Genomic DNA, 19,709 nt, shown 5'->3' on the forward strand with positions numbered 1-19,709 from the left:
TAGCCAAGGCTAGTTGCGTTGATTTAATCAAAGATTTTCTTGTTTTAACCAAAGAATTTATTACATTTGGATGCACTACATGAATGCAAACCCTAGACCTAGGGGTATTGGGGGAAATTTCCCTTCAAAGGTTGAATGGTGCCAATCACATTAATTGTGAAGCCCAATAACGATCCTTTTGAAGAGGCCACGAATAATGCGAGTGGGATGCAAATGAATGGAATGCATGTATGCAATGTGAGGACATGAGTTTGAAAAAGTAATAAAAGACAATAATATGTAAGTGAAAATGTGCACGTGAGTGGGCAAGGTGCGGTATGTGAAATGATAATATGAAGTGCATGTGTGCAAGTGATGATAAAAGTGTTCGTGTGCAAGTGAAGGGATAAAAGGTGTACGTGTGCAAATGGGAGGAAAAAATGAAAGTGTAATGATAGAGTGGATGCATGAACCTAGGGAATTCATGCATAATGGGTACGGGGAGACCTAAATCGTGACTCAATTTGCCCTTTGATAGAGAGGATACAAGCGTGCTAAGGCTTAGAAAAAGCCACACTCGTCTATATCCCATATTTAAGGGGACTCTCAAGCAAATGAACCCTATAACTAGCATGGAATGCAAAAATCCTAACATGGAGGGAAAGGGGTTCGGGGATCATGCCAAATGATAAAACTAAGGAAAATGCGTGATATGTGGTGAACAAGCAAATGATGTATTAACGAGGGAAAAACCCTAAGGGTCTAGCGTTGGACTAGCCCATTCTATGAATTCCGACTAGCGTTGGACTAGTGGAAACGATAAAAGAAGCCACAACTAGCGTTGGACTAGTGTGGTGACGTACATTCATCCACACTATGGAAAGCAAGTAGATATACCAAATACTCATAAACACGTAGCTCGTAACATTTAGCAGGCTCGACTAGATGCAAGGCCCTAATAAAGCAAGTAACAAGTAACACATAGGCATGCAACCAAGCTAATGAACTTAATACATTCACTAACTAAAAAAAAAGGGGAAAGGGAAAATGGACCAAATTGCTCGCCACAGCCCTATCTATTACAAGCCAAGAGGTGTACACATACCCCATTTAAAAGAATAATTTAATAAAAGCAAGAAGGAATGAAATAATGGAACTAAAGAATGGTAATGAAAGCAAATTAGGCATGCGATTCACACTTAGCACATTGGATCACATAGGAGAGACAAAAGGGATAAAAGAAATTATACCTCCCTTGAAATGAAGCTCTAATGGAGTGAAATCAACTTATTTACCCTCCAAAATAATAAAGGAGTCAAGGTGCCAATTTATTTGACAAATAATTACAAAGGATAAAAAAAAACATGAATTTAAATCAATTAAATCATGTCAACAATCCACATTTAAGAAGTCAAGAGAAGAAAGGACTTGATTGCAAAAATTAACAAAGCTTTGGGGTCAAAATTAAAGAAAAATAAAGTTTAGGGGCCTATTTACAATTAAGTTAGGACCGAATTGAAAGAAGTGGAAAATGTCCAGGGCCACAGTACAGTTATGGAAAAATGCTGGGGCTGATTTGCAAAATAATTTTCTGGTTTCTTAATGGACCAAACCATTGGGCCATTTTTCTTCATTTACTTGGGCCAAAACCTTCCAGGCCCAATCGGAAATCCAAAACAAAAAGGGAATGGGCCATTTTATTTGTTCGTTGGGCCAAACTCTTCCTAGCCCAACCGAAAACCCAAAACAAATGAGATAGGCCAGTCTATCATTTTTATCAAGTAAAACCCAACCACATTAATCAACAATCCAATCCTAAAACCCAACCAAAAGCTTTGAATTTTAACCTTCTTAGGCCCAACAAGAAACCCAAACAAATGTTACTAAACCCAATCAAGATGAAATCCCCACTAAAAATTATTAAAAACTTTAATTAAGCAGTAAATCCCCAGAATTAATCTATCCAAAAACACATTAACTTATATCATAGAAGAAAACATAAAGGGACAGAATTGATTAAAGTATCTAATTTTCTGGGCCAAGACAGAACAACGGGCAGCCTGAGGGGTTCAAATATAACAAAAGCAGGGACCCAATTGAATGAATTATAACAATTTGGGGGGTAAAATTATGAAGTTTAGCAATCCTCGGGCAAGTTGCAAAACAAAACGACAACAGAGGAACTGTAATGGCCATTTTAGACCAACGGTCTTCTCTCCCAAACACAGACATCAATTCGCCATTTCTGTCATTCTTAGAACCAGAGCAAAACCAAAATTCTAGCCATTCTCAATCAAAAACGAAAATCACCCAAAAACTCTTCTCATACAATATCAATTCGAGTTCATTCAACCGAATCATACGAAACGGAAAGAAATGAAATGCAGCAAATGCATCATAAATTTTCAAATGTGAGGAAAGTGATTTGGCCGAATGTATACAAAAACAGAATTTAATTTGTCTTTGCAGTTAAACCCCCGGTTGGGCATTTCATCGAGCAGCAAGCAAGCAAAAGAAAAATCAATGATTCTTTGCTTAATTGAAATCATAATCGGCCCAGAAATTTGTCAAACCAAGGACAATCAATCCAAAACTTATTCAGCAACCCAATAACATTCAATCTAATCGATACATAAAACATGTATGTTCGGCAATCCCAGACAGTTAACAGGAAAACTGCACTAAATAGTGCTGCGGTAGACCCATTTCAGTGGACTTGACCAGAACTGAAACTTAAAGAGAGGAATAGAAAGACTTACAGTGCTCTTGCTAGGCCAGATTTCGCAAATCGCAAGGGAAAATTCTGGTGGCGATAAGGGCGGCGATGGAGGTTGAAAAATGGCGGCAGAGGTGGAGAGTAACAGCGGCAGCTGAGGACTGGCTGTGGCAGAGTTTGACGGAATGGTGGCGAACAGCAGAGGATGCAGACTGGTGGTTCCAGCAACTCTTCGGACTAACCTTCCTTACTCGATTTTTATCACAGCTTTGCGCTTCCGATTCGGTTCCAAACCGCTTTGGGGTTTTCTATCAGATCTTCGTCATCGCTGTCATCTTGCATCTGAAGCCGATGGAAGTGCTCTTGTTTGGTGAGATTTCGCAGGCAATGGCAATGGATTGCGGCTCTCTCTCCATCGCTCTATTTTTCTTCCTCAGCCGCAGAGCCTCTTCTTTTCCCTCTTTCTTCCTCGTCCGCCATACCCAAAAACCCCAGACTTTGTTCAACCGTGCCAGACCTCTCTTTCTTTAGTTTTCCTCTGTCCCCCCCTGTTTTCTTTTTTAGTCGTTCTCCCCTCTGAAGCTTCTTTTTGTTTCCTTTTTCCCTTCTGATTTTTCTATCGCCGAAGCCTCTTTCAATTTTTCAATCTCTCGTTTCTTTTGCTCCGTTCTTTCACTTCCCTTTCTCTCAGACAAAACCTCCTCTGTTTTTTTTCTCTGTTCCCCTTGAGCCGGAACCCCCCTCGGCCCTTTTTCTTTTTTCCGCCACCCCAAAAACTCTCTTTCTCGGCTCCCTTTGTTTTTTTCTTTCCCCCGTCGTCCGCCCTCTGCTTTTTCCTTTTTTTCATCCGTGGCCTCCTTTCTTTTTTTTTCAATTCTCAAAACCTCCCTTCTAAGCTAAACAAGTGTCCTCCTAAATGTTGTGTTGTCAATTAAACAAAAGGGACACTTGTCCCATGATTGTTTTGTACACTTGTTCCACATGCACACTTCCACCTATTTTTTGCCATTTTCATTCTTTTTCTTTCATTTTTCATTTTTCATCATTTTTCCTTTTTCTCTCTCTTTTTTTTTCATTTCAAGAAATTCTATGCTAAAAACTTAAAAATAAAAATAAAACTATAAACTAAAAACTAAAAATCGAATAAAACTAACACGACAAATAAACAAACTAAAAATAAACAGTAAATGAAATTACACCAAAAATTTGGTATCTACAGTTTGCCCCTCTTTGTCTGAGTTTTGAAAAAACTTGAGACAAAGAAGTAGACACCAAATACCTACCTGCATTATTCGGCTGCAAAATGATTCCAACGAACAAGAATTCTAAAATGGGACTGACCCAAACATAAAATTAAAACGGGACTGACCCGAACAGGAAATTTTAAAACGGGACTGACCCGATCAGAAATTTAAACGGGACTGACCCGAACAGAATTTAAACGGGACTGACCCGAGCAGAAATTTAAATGGGACTGACCCGAATAGAATTTAAACGGGACTGACCCGAACAGGAATTTAAACGGGACTGACCCGAACAGAACTTAAACGGGACTGACCCGAACAGAATTTAAACGGGACTGACCCGAACAGAATTTAAACGGGACTGACCCGAACAGGAATTTAAACGGGACTGACCCGAACAGAAATTTAAACGGGACTGACCCGAACAGGAATTTAAAACGGGACTGACCCGAACAGAAATTTAAACGGGACTGACCCGAACAGAATTTAAACGGGACTGACCCGAACAGGAATTTAAACGGGACTGACCCGAACAGAATTTAAACGGGATTGACCCGAACAGGAATTTAAAACGGGACTGACCCGAACAGAATTTAAACGGGACTGACCCGAACAGAAATTTAAACGGGACTGACCCGAACAGAATTTAAACGGGACTGACCCGAACAGGAATTTAAACGGGACTGACCCGAACAGAATTTAAACGAGATGAATTGAAGTGAGATGGAGTGTTGGTGGGATTGACCCATGTTTATTGGTGATGCAAATGAAAGCAGTGAAATGAAGTGTTAATGAGACCGACCCATGTTTGTTAGTGATGCAAATGAAATGCTCACTAGTGGGACTGACCCACGGCTAGTGGCGAACGAAAAGGAAATGCTCACTGGCGGGACTAATGTAACGCCCCCACTTCTCCCTAAGGCGAACCAAAGGGTATCCGCGGGACGCCTGCCCAACTCTCGCCAGGACTCACTACAATCCATCATTCAAAAGCTCGAAATACTTTAAGTAACTTCAATACATAATTAAAGTACTCCAAATATCTCACACTTACAATTATGCAGCTTCCAAGCTTAAATACAACCCAACGGAAAAGGGTACAATAGCCATCCGTTATAATATAACTTAAAGTTTTCAAAAGAAAATAATCTAGTACTACTCACGAGCACCCTTGGTCTCGAACCCTGTAAAAGAAAACCACAACGTGGGATGAGCTACACAGCCCAGTGAGGTTCCAAGACACTCTAACAGTTCAAATAAATCAAGTAAGTTGGGCATATCATATGCATGGTTCAATGTTACACAATGGCGTGTTATCATGAGGTGATAATCATTGTACGAGTAATTTGAGACATTTATCATGGTATGAGACATTTATCATGAGACAGGTATCATGATATAAGTACATTGGTCAGGTAACAGGTATGGAGCGTATCACAGGCATAGTTCAGGATTTCATGTTGACATTTTAGCATGAAACAATTATCATGATACAAGGTAAACATATACGGTAGGATACGGTGTTCCAGTGGAACTCTGTCGGTCATCTGCACCTTATGACTTCCGATCCCCACGGTACGGTCTGGCCATCGCCTTATCCCTCCAGTGGTAATACTCGAGTATACCGAAACGGTGGCCCAGGGTTCCAACCTACCCGACCGAGCCCAGTCCTGGCTCGAGTAGGTCAGTAACCAAGGGCAGGGCCCAAGTTCAGCTTAGAGCTTACAACATGCACAGGTAACCAAGTAATTCGACAAAAGGTAAAATTCATCATTTGAGTAGGTCGAGTGAGGTAAAGTACACACTCGCCTAATAATGATGGACAGCTTCATGTAACATGTGATTCATGATAATCAAGTAATCAGGTGGTCAAGTAACCAAGTAAGTTGGTGATCACGTAAGCAGATAACCAAGTAAGCAAGTAACCAAATAGATTAGAAAACGGTAAGTAAACACGGTAACGGTAAACGGTAAACGGTTAACGGTAGTAATTACGGTTAATTGGTAGACATATGTCATTTCAATAGGCCGCCATTGGCCGTTTTTCACTTTCACCACGTAAGAGTCGAGGAGATTTACTCCAACCGACTTATGCTGTCATAGCATAATTAATCATTTAAACACATCATGAAAATATGCTCTCCAAACATTTCATATCTAGTATTTCAAGTAATCACATAAGTATGCTCTTTAAGCATTTCATATCGAATAGTTCAAATATACCTACTTCAGGTGTTTCATGTCAAGTAATTCAAGTATACATTATTCCAATTACGTATTCCTATATGGAACACTCACCTAGTCAAAACAAGCGAGTAGTTCTTAAACAAGCGTCTTAGGTGTCCGCTCCGAGTTCCTCTGGGAGATTCCCTCGAGTGCCTGAGCAAACAATAATCAACTACCACTCAAAATCATTCTAATTATCGAGGAAAATTGTACACTAGTACAATCTAAGAAATTAACGCAGAGACGAGTCTAAGAGTTCGTGTAACTCGAGGTTCAAAAGTGGGTTTTAAAATACAAGACAAATCTGATTTCCATCTTTGAAATCAAATGTAAAACGATCAAATGATATTGAAGGAAAATGGAGGGTTTGAAACCCTTAGTTTCCTTTAAGTTAGAAAATTTCAGATTTAACAAGCAATATTTGAAAAATCATATTTCACTCTCCACAAGTCCAAAATTGGAAAACTTGGTACTGTTGGAATCCTCTTTCAAAGTACTAAAAGTTCTTAGAAGACACTTTTCCACGAATGTAAGTGAAAGGCACTCAAATTTTGGCTCAAAGTTGGTAACTTGAATTACCAAGACAGATTTAAGTTGGTTTTTGGCCAAATTTAGAAATTCGGCAAAATTCACTTGTTTTGAACTAACCTTTGAAATTTGGAAATAAATTAGTGTTGCAATCCAATAGTATAACAAAACAAGCGGAACGAGAAACGGAGTTTCGAGCACCAAGATATAGTACCTCCAAGTTGCTGAAAAAGTTAAGACTGTTGGGCTATTTTCCAGGTTTAAAAACTAGATTCGAAGTATCATTTGGTCATCAAGTTGGCATTAGAAATACATCAAACTTGGTACACTAAATCTTCCATATGTAAACAACGTTTCTACCAAGTTTCATACGAAAACTCACACGGTAAGGTAGTCATTAAAACAACCAAAGTTTATGAAGAGTTTCAAGGCTAAACTACCTTCTCACTTTTCTTTTGTTTACAAACTTTTTGTACCATGAAATCAGTTTCAAATCTCTCCATTATTGAAACCAAGAGTTCATAAACATCCACTGAGCAATTTAAAGACCATTGACATCCAAATTCTAGAAATAAAACTCTCCAAATCAGATTTGACCATTTGGCTAAGAGAAAACGAAAAGTTTTCCAGATTCGATGAGCGAATTTTGTGACATCATTTGCATATCAAAATGGTCTTAGAATATTACCAAATTTTGTACAATTAAACCTCCATATGAGGATTACTCTTCTATCAAATTTCATTTGAAAATTCACACGGGAAGGTAGTTAACTAAACCATCAAAGTTCAGGAAATTTCCCAAGGTAAAACTGTCTTCTAGCTCTTCTTTCCTTTTAAAACATTTTGTCCAAAGCAACCAACCCAAATCTGGTTTATTTGTGAAACAAAGTCCAAGGAACATCTAATCTAAAGTTTGGTAGATGTCGGACATCAAAGTTTCCAAAACAACAAGTCCCAAATCATTGTTAGTTACAAATCTGTCCAAGTGGAAAATTCTATCACTGTAGCAGTTTCAAACTTTGGCCACAACTCACTCCATTCAACTTGGAATTGGGCGTGGTTGATGGCGTTGGAAAGCTATCTTCTAAAGCTGAATTTTCTCAGAAGAAACCATTTTCAAATTCCATTCACAAATAGCTCGTTTTTGAGCATCAAGTAGCAATTTCTGTCCTGTCTCCTGGAGAGCAATGAAACAGGACAGTGATATTCAATCGAATGGTGTGGCTCACTCAAGTGGAACCAGAATGTGAAATTGGTACCGATAGAAAGCTAGGAATGTCTAGTTTCCAATGCCGCAAACGGCACTTGATTTCGACATCGGAACAAAGAGTTATGGCCGTTACAAAATGACTGCCTGGGCAATACGGGATTCATTTTCCAGTTTTGCTAACTTTGGAAATCAACTCATTTGACCAACCAAATCATGTTATTTTTCAATGAAATTTTGTACACACTTACAATAATAGATAAACAACATAATCAATTCATTAGAATCTCAAAATCTGGCACGAAAACGGTCGGACAAGGCAGGGGTAAAACGGTCACTTTTGCTCCAAGCACCTCCTTTGATTTTCTACCAACAATACAACATTAATCTACTAATATAAGCACTAAACCACCATTAATTTCATCATCCAACATCAAATCAGCAACAACCCAAGAGTGGGAGTTCATAGAGCCCACTTTCACATTTTATACCATAAACAAGACTACCCACATGATTATATAACCTTATATGTGCAATAAATCTTACAAAAACTAAGATCTATGGGTTGGATGATTTGCTACCTTCTTGGATGATTAGATCAGAAATTTTGGTCACTCTTTGCTCCAGAAAACCGTGGCTTTTCAGCTCCCTTTTGCAGCTCAAAATACTCCTCAAGTGTTAAGCTAAGTGTAGTTCGAATTTGGAGTGAATTGGAAGAGGTTTGGTGAAGATTTGATGGAGGAATTGGAAGAACTCTTGAGCTGTTTTTCTTGCTTTGTTGTTCGGCCAGATGAGGGAGCAAGAGAGAGAAATTGTGGTCTGAAATGAGGCTTCCAAAGGAAGCTTAATGACTAAGGATTGGGTGCACAAAAGTCAACCGCAAAAAGTGCGCGCACGCGCGCGTTTTGTGCTCGATTCCTCTCGCGTTTGTTTCACTAGTGTACTAAACTTCTAATGCATTTATATTCATATAAATATTATTCACTCTTAATTGTCTCAAAATAAGGGTCTAAAGTTCCTCAATTTAAATTGCGCGTGTGAAAACGCGTATCTCCAATTTAAGCGCAATAACGCGAAACTTCCGAGAAATTCTTATAACGATAGTACTAATAACTATCACTTGAGTATTTAAACATTAAAATGCCTAATTTAGGTCCATTGTACATGTCTCCAATATTTCAAACCTATTGTACTCTCAATCGATCAAGATTTCCAAAGACGTGTTCACTATTTTTACAAAACGAGCTTCCGAAAATTAATTTTTGAAACAAGTCATTTTAAAAATATAATGAAACTATATTTCCATGTAATTAGGTCTCAAGAGCTTAGAAAATAATATTCGGAGTAAAGGACCAAATAAATAATTAAATAAGCTAGAAATAGGAGATTAAATAAGTAAATTTTGCGAGTCCTCACAACCTCCCCTCCTTAAAAGAATTTCGTCCTCGAAATTCATACCTTCTGTAATCTCAGACAACTCTGAACCGTGTGGTGTGTTCATGTCATGCGTTCTTTCAGATGCCATTGGTCGGTTTCTCCTTCCATTGACTTGTCGAGGAACAGTTCCATTTCCTTGTTGAGCAGTAGTTTCTCGTGGATACCTCCTTGGACAGTCATGAACTTTATGATTGGTACTCCCACATCCCATACACTTTCGTCCCTTTAGCCAACAGTTTTCTTCAGTGTGATTCGTCCTTCCACAATATCCACAAGTCGGACGAGGTGTTGTGACCTGACTTGCTTGCGAGGTTTTCTTTGATCGTGTTTGTCCTACTGAAGTCCCTCGTGACATAGTTCCTTTTGGTTCCTTTATCATGAGTGGTGCAGGAAGTAACAGTCCTACTTCATCCACTTCTTTTCTAACTTTGGGTGGTGGTCCATTTTTTCCTAGTGTACTGTCAGATGTATCTCTTTTCCTTTTTTGAAAAGCTCTCAGTTGAGATTTTGTGCTTTCTACCCTTTGCGCTTTTTCAAGAGCGTCACTAAATGTTTCAACCTGTGCTGCGGCAAGGGCATCTTGGATTTCCAAATCTAATCCTTGGATAAACCGTCTTATTCTCTTCCGTTCAGTAGCCACCAATTCTGGGGCATATGTAGATAACTTCGTAAAGCGTGTTTCATACTCAGCTACGCTTAAAGTTCCTTGACGAAGCTTTATAAAATCATCTTCTCTCTTTTCTTGGACAAGTGGAGGAAGAAATTTCTCATTAAATTCACGCACGAAGTTTATCCAAATTCTCGGAGTTTGATCTCTTTCCCACTTGTTTCTTATAACATTCCACCATGCTCGGGCTGCTCCTTCAAGTTGAAATACAGCAAATATGACTTGTCTCTCCTCTGTGTAATCCAAGGCATCGAATATATTTCTTATATTTTCTAACCAATTCTCAGCCACCTCTGGATCAGGCCCTCCAGCAAACTTGGGCGGAGAGAATTTCTGAAACCGCTCTAAAGCTCGATCCTCCCCTATCTCTTGGTTTCCACGTTGGTTTCCTTGTCCAACACCTTGACCTTGTTGAGCTACCAAGAGCTCTAGGATATCCGTCATGCGAGTTAAAACTTGTCCTATCTGGTCATTTCCTCTCCCAGCACTTAGCTCAACGTTTTGATCGATATCGGACCCATTAGCTACTCTTTCATTTCGGGGTTGTCTAGGTTGACGTCCCTTTCGTTGTCCTCTAGTTTCCATGTCCACAACTAATCTATACGCACATGCATAACCCTCACACTTAGTTAAAATTGAACTACACTCATATACCAGTAGCAACATTTAAAGAGGATGAAGACACTTTCACAAATAACATTATCACTATGCAAGTAAACACAAACTAGAGTTCATTAAATCATAACACAAATTATGGCCAAGTAAAGTTCATGCCAAGTCAAAGTCAATAACAAAAATAAACAAGTGATTATCACAAGTACATTCATCTCCAAGGCGCAAACTCTTAAGTTCTACTCCCATCGTCTCACTATGAAAGATCACCAGTAGAGATTCACTAGATTAATAGGAACTAGACGATTCTCGTTCCCTAACATGCTCGATTTCAATCCCAACACAAGGATCTTTTGGGTTACGATATTTTCCATCTTCCACTCTTAATTATTGTACCATCTTAACCAAACAATTATTGGTTTCCTGTAACCATTCACATGAAATATCGATTCATTCTTATTCCCCACAAATGGAGATATAAAGTCCCTATGGTTGCTTTCCACTCCCAAGTACTCGGGTTCAAGAATCCAAAATAGGATAATTCACATCTCGAGCCGGCCGGTCCCAAGAGTAAATCACCACATTCGAGATTCCTACCCAACATACATATCAAATTCCCTCCAATTATCAAGATAAAGGTTTTACAACCTATAACATTCATGATTCACAACTTACATTTCTAGAAGGGCACTTAAGTCTTTACTTAATCACATAGTAAGGACCAAACACCACTTGGCCCTATCTTGCTCCTTTGTAGAGACCACGTGAAGTGGCTCTAAATTTCATCACTACAAGCAATCATTTAACTTTCAGAATAGTCCCACAGTCCGGCATCCTAAACATTTAAGCCTAGGATACACTACAAAATCTGAAGCCTAAGCTCTGATACCAATTGTGACAGTTCTCAGGGTCACTCACGGGGTACCCATCAGCTTGCCACCCGCACGCGGGCATCCCCTACGGAGAGTTTCGCTTCGTGACTCTTCACGAACGAGAGGTTCGGGGCTTTTCCAGACGAAGGACGTAAAGTCCCAACTGTCGGCATATGGCTCTGATACCAACTGTAACGCCCCCACTTCTCCCTAAGGCGAACCAAAGGGTATCCGCGGGACGCCTGCCCAGCTCTCGCCAGGACTCACTACAATCCATCATTCAAAAGCTCGAAATACTTTAAGTAACTTCAATACATAATTAAAGTACTCCAAATATCTCACACTTACAATTATGCAGCTTCCAAGCTTAAATACAACCCAACGGAAAAGGGTACAATAGCCATCCGTTATAATATAACTTAAAGTTTTCAAAAGAAAATAATCTAGTACTACTCACGAGCACCCTTGGTCTCGAACCCTGTAAAAGAAAACCACAACGTGGGATGAGCTACACAGCCCAGTGAGGTTCCAAGACACTCTAACAGTTCAAATAAATCAAGTAAGTTGGGCATATCATATGCATGGTTCAATGTTACACAATGGCGTGTTATCATGAGGTGATAATCATTGTACGAGTAATTTGAGACATTTATCATGGTATGAGACATTTATCATGAGACAGGTATCATGATATAAGTACATTGGTCAGGTAACAGGTATGGAGCGTATCACAGGCATAGTTCAGGATTTCATGTTGACATTTTAGCATGAAACAATTATCATGATACAAGGTAAACATATACGGTAGGATACGGTGTTCCAGTGGAACTCTGTCGGTCATCTGCACCTTATGACTTCCGATCCCCACGGTACGGTCTGGCCATCGCCTTATCCCTCCAGTGGTAATACTCGAGTATACCGAAACGGTGGCCCAGGGTTCCAACCTACCCGACCGAGCCCAGTCCTGGCTCGAGTAGGTCAGTAACCAAGGGCAGGGCCCAAGTTCAGCTTAGAGCTTACAACATGCACAGGTAACCAAGTAATTCGACAAAAGGTAAAATTCATCATTTGAGTAGGTCGAGTGAGGTAAAGTACACACTCGCCTAATAATGATGGACAGCTTCATATAACATGTGATTCATGATAATCAAGTAATCAGGTGGTCAAGTAACCAAGTAAGTTGGTGATCACGTAAGCAGATAACCAAGTAAGCAAGTAACCAAATAGATTAGAAAACGGTAAGTAAACACGGTTAACGGTAAACGGTAAACGGTTAACGGTAGTAATTACGGTTAATTGGTAGACATATGTCATTTCAATAGGCCGCCATTGGCCGTTTTTCACTTTCACCACGTAAGAGTCGAGGAGATTTACTCCAACCGACTTATGCTGTCATAGCATAATTAATCATTTAAACACATCATGAAAATATGCTCTCCAAACATTTCATATCTAGTATTTCAAGTAATCACATAAGTATGCTCTTTAAGCATTTCATATCGAATAGTTCAAATATACCTACTTCAGGTGTTTCATGTCAAGTAATTCAAGTATACATTATTCCAATTACGTATTCCTATATGGAACACTCACCTAGTCAAAACAAGCGAGTAGTTCTTAAACAAGCGTCTTAGGTGTCCGCTCCGAGTTCCTCTGGGAGATTCCCTCGAGTGCCTGAGCAAACAATAATCAACTACCACTCAAAATCATTCTAATTATCGAGGAAAATTGTACACTAGTACAATCTAAGAAATTAACGCAGAGACGAGTCTAAGAGTTCGTGTAACTCGAGGTTCAAAAGTGGGTTTTAAAATACAAGACAAATCTGATTTCCATCTTTGAAATCAAATGTAAAACGATCAAATGATATTGAAGGAAAATGGAGGGTTTGAAACCCTTAGTTTCCTTTAAGTTAGAAAATTTCAGATTTAACAAGCAATATTTGAAAAATCATATTTCACTCTCCACAAGTCCAAAATTGGAAAACTTGGTACTGTTGGAATCCTCTTTCAAAGTACTAAAAGTTCTTAGAAGACACTTTTCCACGAATGTAAGTGAAAGGCACTCAAATTTTGGCTCAAAGTTGGTAACTTGAATTACCAAGACAGATTTAAGTTGGTTTTTGGCCAAATTTAGAAATTCGGCAAAATTCACTTGTTTTGAACTAACCTTTGAAATTTGGAAATCAATTAGTGTTGCAATCCAAGAGTATAACAAAACAAGCGGAACAAGAAACGGAGTTTCGAGCACCAAGATATAGTACCTCCAAGTTGCTGAAAAAGTTAAGACTGTTGGGCTATTTTCCAGGTTTAAAAACTAGATTCGAAGTATCATTTGGTCATCAAGTTGGCATTAGAAATACATCAAACTTGGTACACTAAATCTTCCATATGTAAACAACGTTTCTACCAAGTTTCATACGAAAACTCACACGGTAAGGTAGTCATTAAAACAACCAAAGTTTATGAAGAGTTTCAAGGCTAAACTACCTTCTCACTTTTCTTTTGTTTACAAACTTTTTGTACCATGAAATCAGTTTCAAATCTCTCCATTATTGAAACCAAGAGTTCATAAACATCCACTGAGCAATTTAAAGACCATTGACATCCAAATTCTAGAAATAAAACTCTCCAAATCAGATTTGACCATTTGGCTAAGAGAAAACGAAAAGTTTTCCAGATTCGATGAGCGAATTTTGTGACATCATTTGCATATCAAAATGGTCTTAGAATATTACCAAATTTTGTACAATTAAACCTCCATATGAGGATTACTCTTCTATCAAATTTCATTTGAAAATTCACACGGGAAGGTAGTTAACTAAACCATCAAAGTTCAGGAAATTTCCCAAGGTAAAACTGTCTTCTAGCTCTTCTTTCCTTTTAAAACATTTTGTCCAAAGCAACCAACCCAAATCTGGTTTATTTGTGAAACAAAGTCCAAGGAACATCTAATCTAAAGTTTGGTAGATGTCGGACATCAAAGTTTCCAAAACAACAAGTCCCAAATCATTGTTAGTTACAAATCTGTCCAAGTTGAAAATTCTATCACTGTAGCAGTTTCAAACTTTGGCCACAACTCACTCCATTCAACTTGGAATTGGGCGTGGTTGATGGCGTTGGAAAGCTCTCTTCTAAAGCTGAATTTTCTCAGAAGAAACCATTTTCAAATTCCATTCACAAATAGCTCGTTTTTGAGCATCAAGTAGCAATTTCTGTCCTGTCTCCTGGAGAGCAATGAAACAGGACAGTGATATTCAATCGAATGGTGTGGCTCACTCAAGTGGAACCAGAATGTGAAATTGGTACCAATAGAAAGCTAGGAATGTCTAGTTTCCAATGCCGCAAACGGCACTTGATTTCGACATCGGAACAAAGAGTTATGGCCGTTACAAAATGACTGCCTGGGCAATACGGGATTCATTTTCCAGTTTTGCTAACTTTGGAAATCAACTCATTTGACCAACCAAATCATGTTATTTTTCAATGAAATTTTGTACACACTTACAATAATAGATAAACAACATAATCAATTCATTAGAATCTCAAAATCTGGCACGAAAACGGTCGGACAAGGCAGGGGTAAAACGGTCACTTTTGCTCCAAGCACCTCCTTTGATTTTCTACCAACAATACAACATTAATCTACTAATATAAGCACTAAACCACCATTAATTTCATCATCCAACATCAAATCAGCAACAACCCAAGAGTGGGAGTTCATAGAGCCCACTTTCACATTTTATACCATAAACAAGACTACCCACATGATTATATAACCTTATATGTGCAATAAATCTTACAAAAACTAAGATCTATGGGTTGGATGATTTGCTACCTTCTTGGATGATTAGATCAGAAATTTTGGTCACTCTTTGCTCCAGAAAACCGTGGCTTTTCAGCTCCCTTTTGCAGCTCAAAATACTCCTCAAGTGTTAAGCTAAGTGTAGTTCGAATTTGGAGTGAATTGGAAGAGGTTTGGTGAAGATTTGATGGAGGAATTGGAAGAACTCTTGAGCTGTTTTTCTTGCTTTGTTGTTCGGCCAGATGAGGGAGCAAGAGAGAGAAATTGTGGTCTGAAATGAGGCTTCCAAAGGAAGCTTAATGACTAAGGATTGGGTGCACAAAAGTCAACCGCAAAAAGTGCGCGCACGCGCGCGTTTTGTGCTCGATTCCTCTCGCGTTTGTTTCACTAGTGTACTAAACTTCTAATGCATTTATATTCATATAAATATTATTCACTCTTAATTGTCTCAAAATAAGGGTCTAAAGTTCCTCAATTTAAATTGCGCGTGTGAAAACGCGTATCTCCAATTTAAGCGCAATAACGCGAAACTTCCGAGAAATTCTTATAACGATAGTACTAATAACTATCACTTGAATATTTAAACATTAAAATGCCTAATTTAGGTCCATTGTACATGTCTCCAATATTTCAAACCTATTGTACTCTCAATCGATCAAGATTTCCAAAGACGTGTTCACTATTTTTACAAAACGAGCTTCCGAAAATTAATTTTTGAAACAAGTCATTTTAAAAATATAATGAAACTATATTTCCATGTAATTAGGTCTCAAGAGCTTAGAAAATAATATTCGGAGTAAAGGACCAAATAAATAATTAAATAAGCTAGAAATAGGAGATTAAATAAGTAAATTTTGCGAGTCCTCACAACTAACCTCAGGCTCCAGTGGCTTTGAAAATGAAATGCTTTGACAATCGGACAGTGGGATTAAACCCGATCCTGCCGTGATGAACTTGATTTGATTTTTTGACTTTTTGATTTTTGATTTTTTTTTTTGATTTATTTTTGATTTTTGATTGATTTTTTTTGATTTTTTTGATTTTTTTGATTTTTTGATTTTTTTTTTTTTGAGAAACTTTCCAAAGATAATTTGCCCCAGTATGAATTGATCAGTGGGATTATACCCCAGTTTGCCTTGGTTGCACTGGTGGCACAAATTTCAGACTCAATGGGATGTTAGCGGCACAAATTCCAGGCCCAACGTGATTTTGTGAAGTTGGCGGCACAAATTCCAGGCCCAACGTGATTTTTGAAATATTCAGTGGGGTAAGATCCAATCCTGCCTCCAATTGGTCAAGAAATTAAGTGTGATTGTCAAGAAACAAGAAATTTGATTTTCCAAGAAACAAGAATTTGAACTTGATTTTTTGATTTTTTTGAATTTTGAATTTTCTGATTTTTCGAGAAAATCTTTTTCAAAATAAATTGCCCTCAGTGTAGGGTCCCTTTTCCCTTCTCTCTTTTCTTCCTTCGGCGTTGGCCTTTCACATCACCAGATGCTCCTTCGTCGATTTCAACTATGAATACCTGCATAGGGGCTTAAAAAAATATGACATGCACTTGAATTTCATGAAGAGAAACAGCGTGTTTGATTTGAAAAATGCATTATTTGATTCTTGGACGAAATCCTCAAATGAACTATAAAAATTTTGCCCCAGTGTGGGCTTATTCTGTGAAATCCCATGAATAAAAATTTGCCCCAGTGTGGGCACAATTTGCGAAATCTTGTAAATGAAAATTTGCCCCATTATGGGCCTATTTTGCAAAATCCCTCAAATGAAAATTTGCCCCAGCGTGGGCTTATTTAATTGCAAAAAATTTGTTTGGATGACACTCCCTTTATTTGAACAATGTAAGAAACTGTGTTTCCTAACAGAAAATTTGATGATGAATCTTTCGAAATAATTCCAAATTACAAAAGATTTCTTTCCCACTTTAGCATAAATGCTTAGGGTAATGGATTACCACTTCTCATCTTTCATGACCAATCAAGTGGGTGTTATTTTTGATTTTGAGGTGGCTAAGGAAAATGAGAAATCAGGATTTGTCTTGTTTTTGTGCCCCCAATCGTATGTAATCCATTCAATATCACATCTTAGTGAAAGCAAATAGTTTGTCACCCCTATTTCTTAAGAAAATTTAGTCAACATATAAGCTTTAAACTTGTACCAAAATGGGTAGAAGCGATAGCTAAACCTGTGAAAACTGGTTATACCCCCCATGATCACAAATGATTGATGGATTTCTTACGAGCATAATCCTCAATTTGGATTGTCATGAAGGAATAAGTCAACGATGGACTTTATTGGCTTGTAATGTGGCTTGAAAACGATAGTTAAAGAATAAGACTTTCAAGGATATTACACCATAGATCGCCTTTTTCCAAAAGTTGTCCTTATTTTGGACTCAAAAGATTTCAGACTTTGTTTGGATTTTCTCATCATTCCCCAGGGACTTCCACGTTGAATTTTTCTATATTTTCTTGCATTTACTTTTCTTGCTTCTTTTCTTCTTTTTTTCTTTTTCTTTTTTCGTACTGATGGGCTTTCACATGGTGAGTAGCGTCAATCCCATATCCAGGCAATTCAGAAATACAGCTAAATTTTCCGGCATCAGAAATTTTCTTGACAAGGCCATTGCAAAGAACAGAAGTCAGGACTTTCGGCTTTTGTAATGGGGTCTGGTGGGGTGTTTAAAAAATTTTAAGGCTTGAAGGCAGATTTTAAAAATGGTTTGAACAATCTGAGATCGCATTGTTGCCAACCCTATTTTAGGGCTAAATCAGAATTTGCCCCAGTTTATGCTCAATTGAGGCTTTTTCTCTTTCATTTTGTTTTTCCCTCGGCCTTTTGCCATTCCTTTGAAATTTTTCAAAAATTTGCCCCAGTTTATTTTGAACTGAGGTTCTCTTTTCTTTTGCTTTTGTTGTTGCCTTAGCACTTTTCACCTCTTGGGACTTTTCTTTTCTTTTCCAACTCAAAGTTACCCCAGTGTGGGGTTTGCGATCCTCAGGGGTTGCCAAACGAAGTATTTTATTCTGAAGGCTCAAAAGGGGTAACTAGGGATAGAATGCTTGATTGGAAAAAGAAGAGGGCCTGACTTTTATTCCATTCCTTACATTAACTCTGAAAGGAAAATTTTCATTAATGCGAAATTTTTGCATGCACCTGAATCAACTGACTGAGGAAGACCCTTGGTCATCCCTATCTGTGAAACATAGAGGATCCGCTAGACAACTTTTCTTTCTTTTCTTTTCACTCTTCTTTTTCTCACAATTGAAGCTCAGGTAGAATCAAATTTCCCCAATTTGCGGTTCCCCTTTTTGAGTTTTAGCATTTTTTGCTTTTCTTTTTTTTTTTTTTCTTTTTTTGGAAAAATCTCCAATCTCCCTCCCCAATGTGGGGTGCGATCATAGGTGCTTTGAAAAGAACCATCAATTTAGCTCAAATGAGAATGCAAGGGGTAAATTGTGTTTAGATTGTAGAAACGACGGCCAAAGCATCATTCTTACACTCCATGACAATTAAGGTGACGAAACGCTCATTGAGAATCCATTCCCCTTTTGATATGTGAAAATTTTCCAATGTAGGGTAGTGAGCTTTAAGACTCTTATTTGAAACGAAATTATTCTTTTAAAGGCTCAAATGGGAGAGCAAATGATAAAAACTGTATGGATAGAGAAACGAATACTTAAAGTATCATTTCAAATTTTCAAAACAAACAAGAATAATGCACATTTTTGCTTTCATTGAGATGTGAATTGAATCTAATTAGACGCTATGGACATTTTTCCAAGCACAGATTGCCCCAATTTGCAATTTATCAATCAATGTGACTGATTTTATTTTGGGGTCAATAGGAGTGGGCAAAATATGAATTGTACAGTAAAGGAAAAAAAAAAAAAGGTATCTCATTGGGTCTTTTGAGTGACTTCTTTTAACTTTGAGCACTCTTATTGGATAGCTCGGATCACCAATCTAGTGTACGCAAGAATTTTAGAAAGCATACACTTGTGAATTTTCAGACTGGAGGTTGAGGAAATCTCAATTTAGTCTTATTTTCTTAAAATTCATCATGAAATTTCCAATGAGCAAAAAGAATGAAATGTACATGGATATACAAAACAATAATTGTCCAAAAATTTTATTGCTGAAAGAGTTTGAAACAAAATGCTCATTCAATTATAATACAAATGAGAAGAGAAAAACTTCTAAGAACTCCCCATATACACATTTCTGCCTCTTTTGGGAACAAGAATGTATTAACAAATCCAATATACAGAGTCTTCTTTAAAAAACAATTATGAAATCTCTTAGAAGCTCTTAGTCTAGAACTTTCAGATGGATCTTTCACGTTTCCATTGTAGGATCTGTCCAAGAATCAAATAATACTTGTAATTTTCACACTTTTTTAGAT

General features: G+C 37.9%; 2 long non-coding RNA genes across 2 annotated transcripts; both read right to left on the reverse strand.

The window, feature by feature from the left end:
- Positions 1-4,842: 4,842 nt before the first annotated feature.
- Positions 4,843-8,816, reverse strand: LOC140008043 (uncharacterized). Its single transcript, XR_011815458.1, has 3 exons — positions 8,482-8,816; positions 6,238-6,318; positions 4,843-5,123 (listed from the first exon to the last, which is right to left on the reverse strand). It is a non-coding gene; the product is annotated as an uncharacterized lncRNA (long non-coding RNA).
- Positions 8,817-11,699: 2,883 nt separating this feature from the next.
- On the reverse strand, positions 11,700-15,659 carry LOC140008044 (uncharacterized). Its single transcript, XR_011815459.1, has 3 exons — positions 15,326-15,659; positions 13,082-13,162; positions 11,700-11,966 (listed from the first exon to the last, which is right to left on the reverse strand). It is a non-coding gene; the product is annotated as an uncharacterized lncRNA (long non-coding RNA).
- Positions 15,660-19,709: the final 4,050 nt, after the last annotated feature.

The sequence above is a fragment of the Coffea arabica genome, chromosome 6c, assembly GCF_036785885.1.
Source record: "Coffea arabica cultivar ET-39 chromosome 6c, Coffea Arabica ET-39 HiFi, whole genome shotgun sequence".
NCBI lineage: Eukaryota > Viridiplantae > Streptophyta > Magnoliopsida > Gentianales > Rubiaceae > Coffea > Coffea arabica.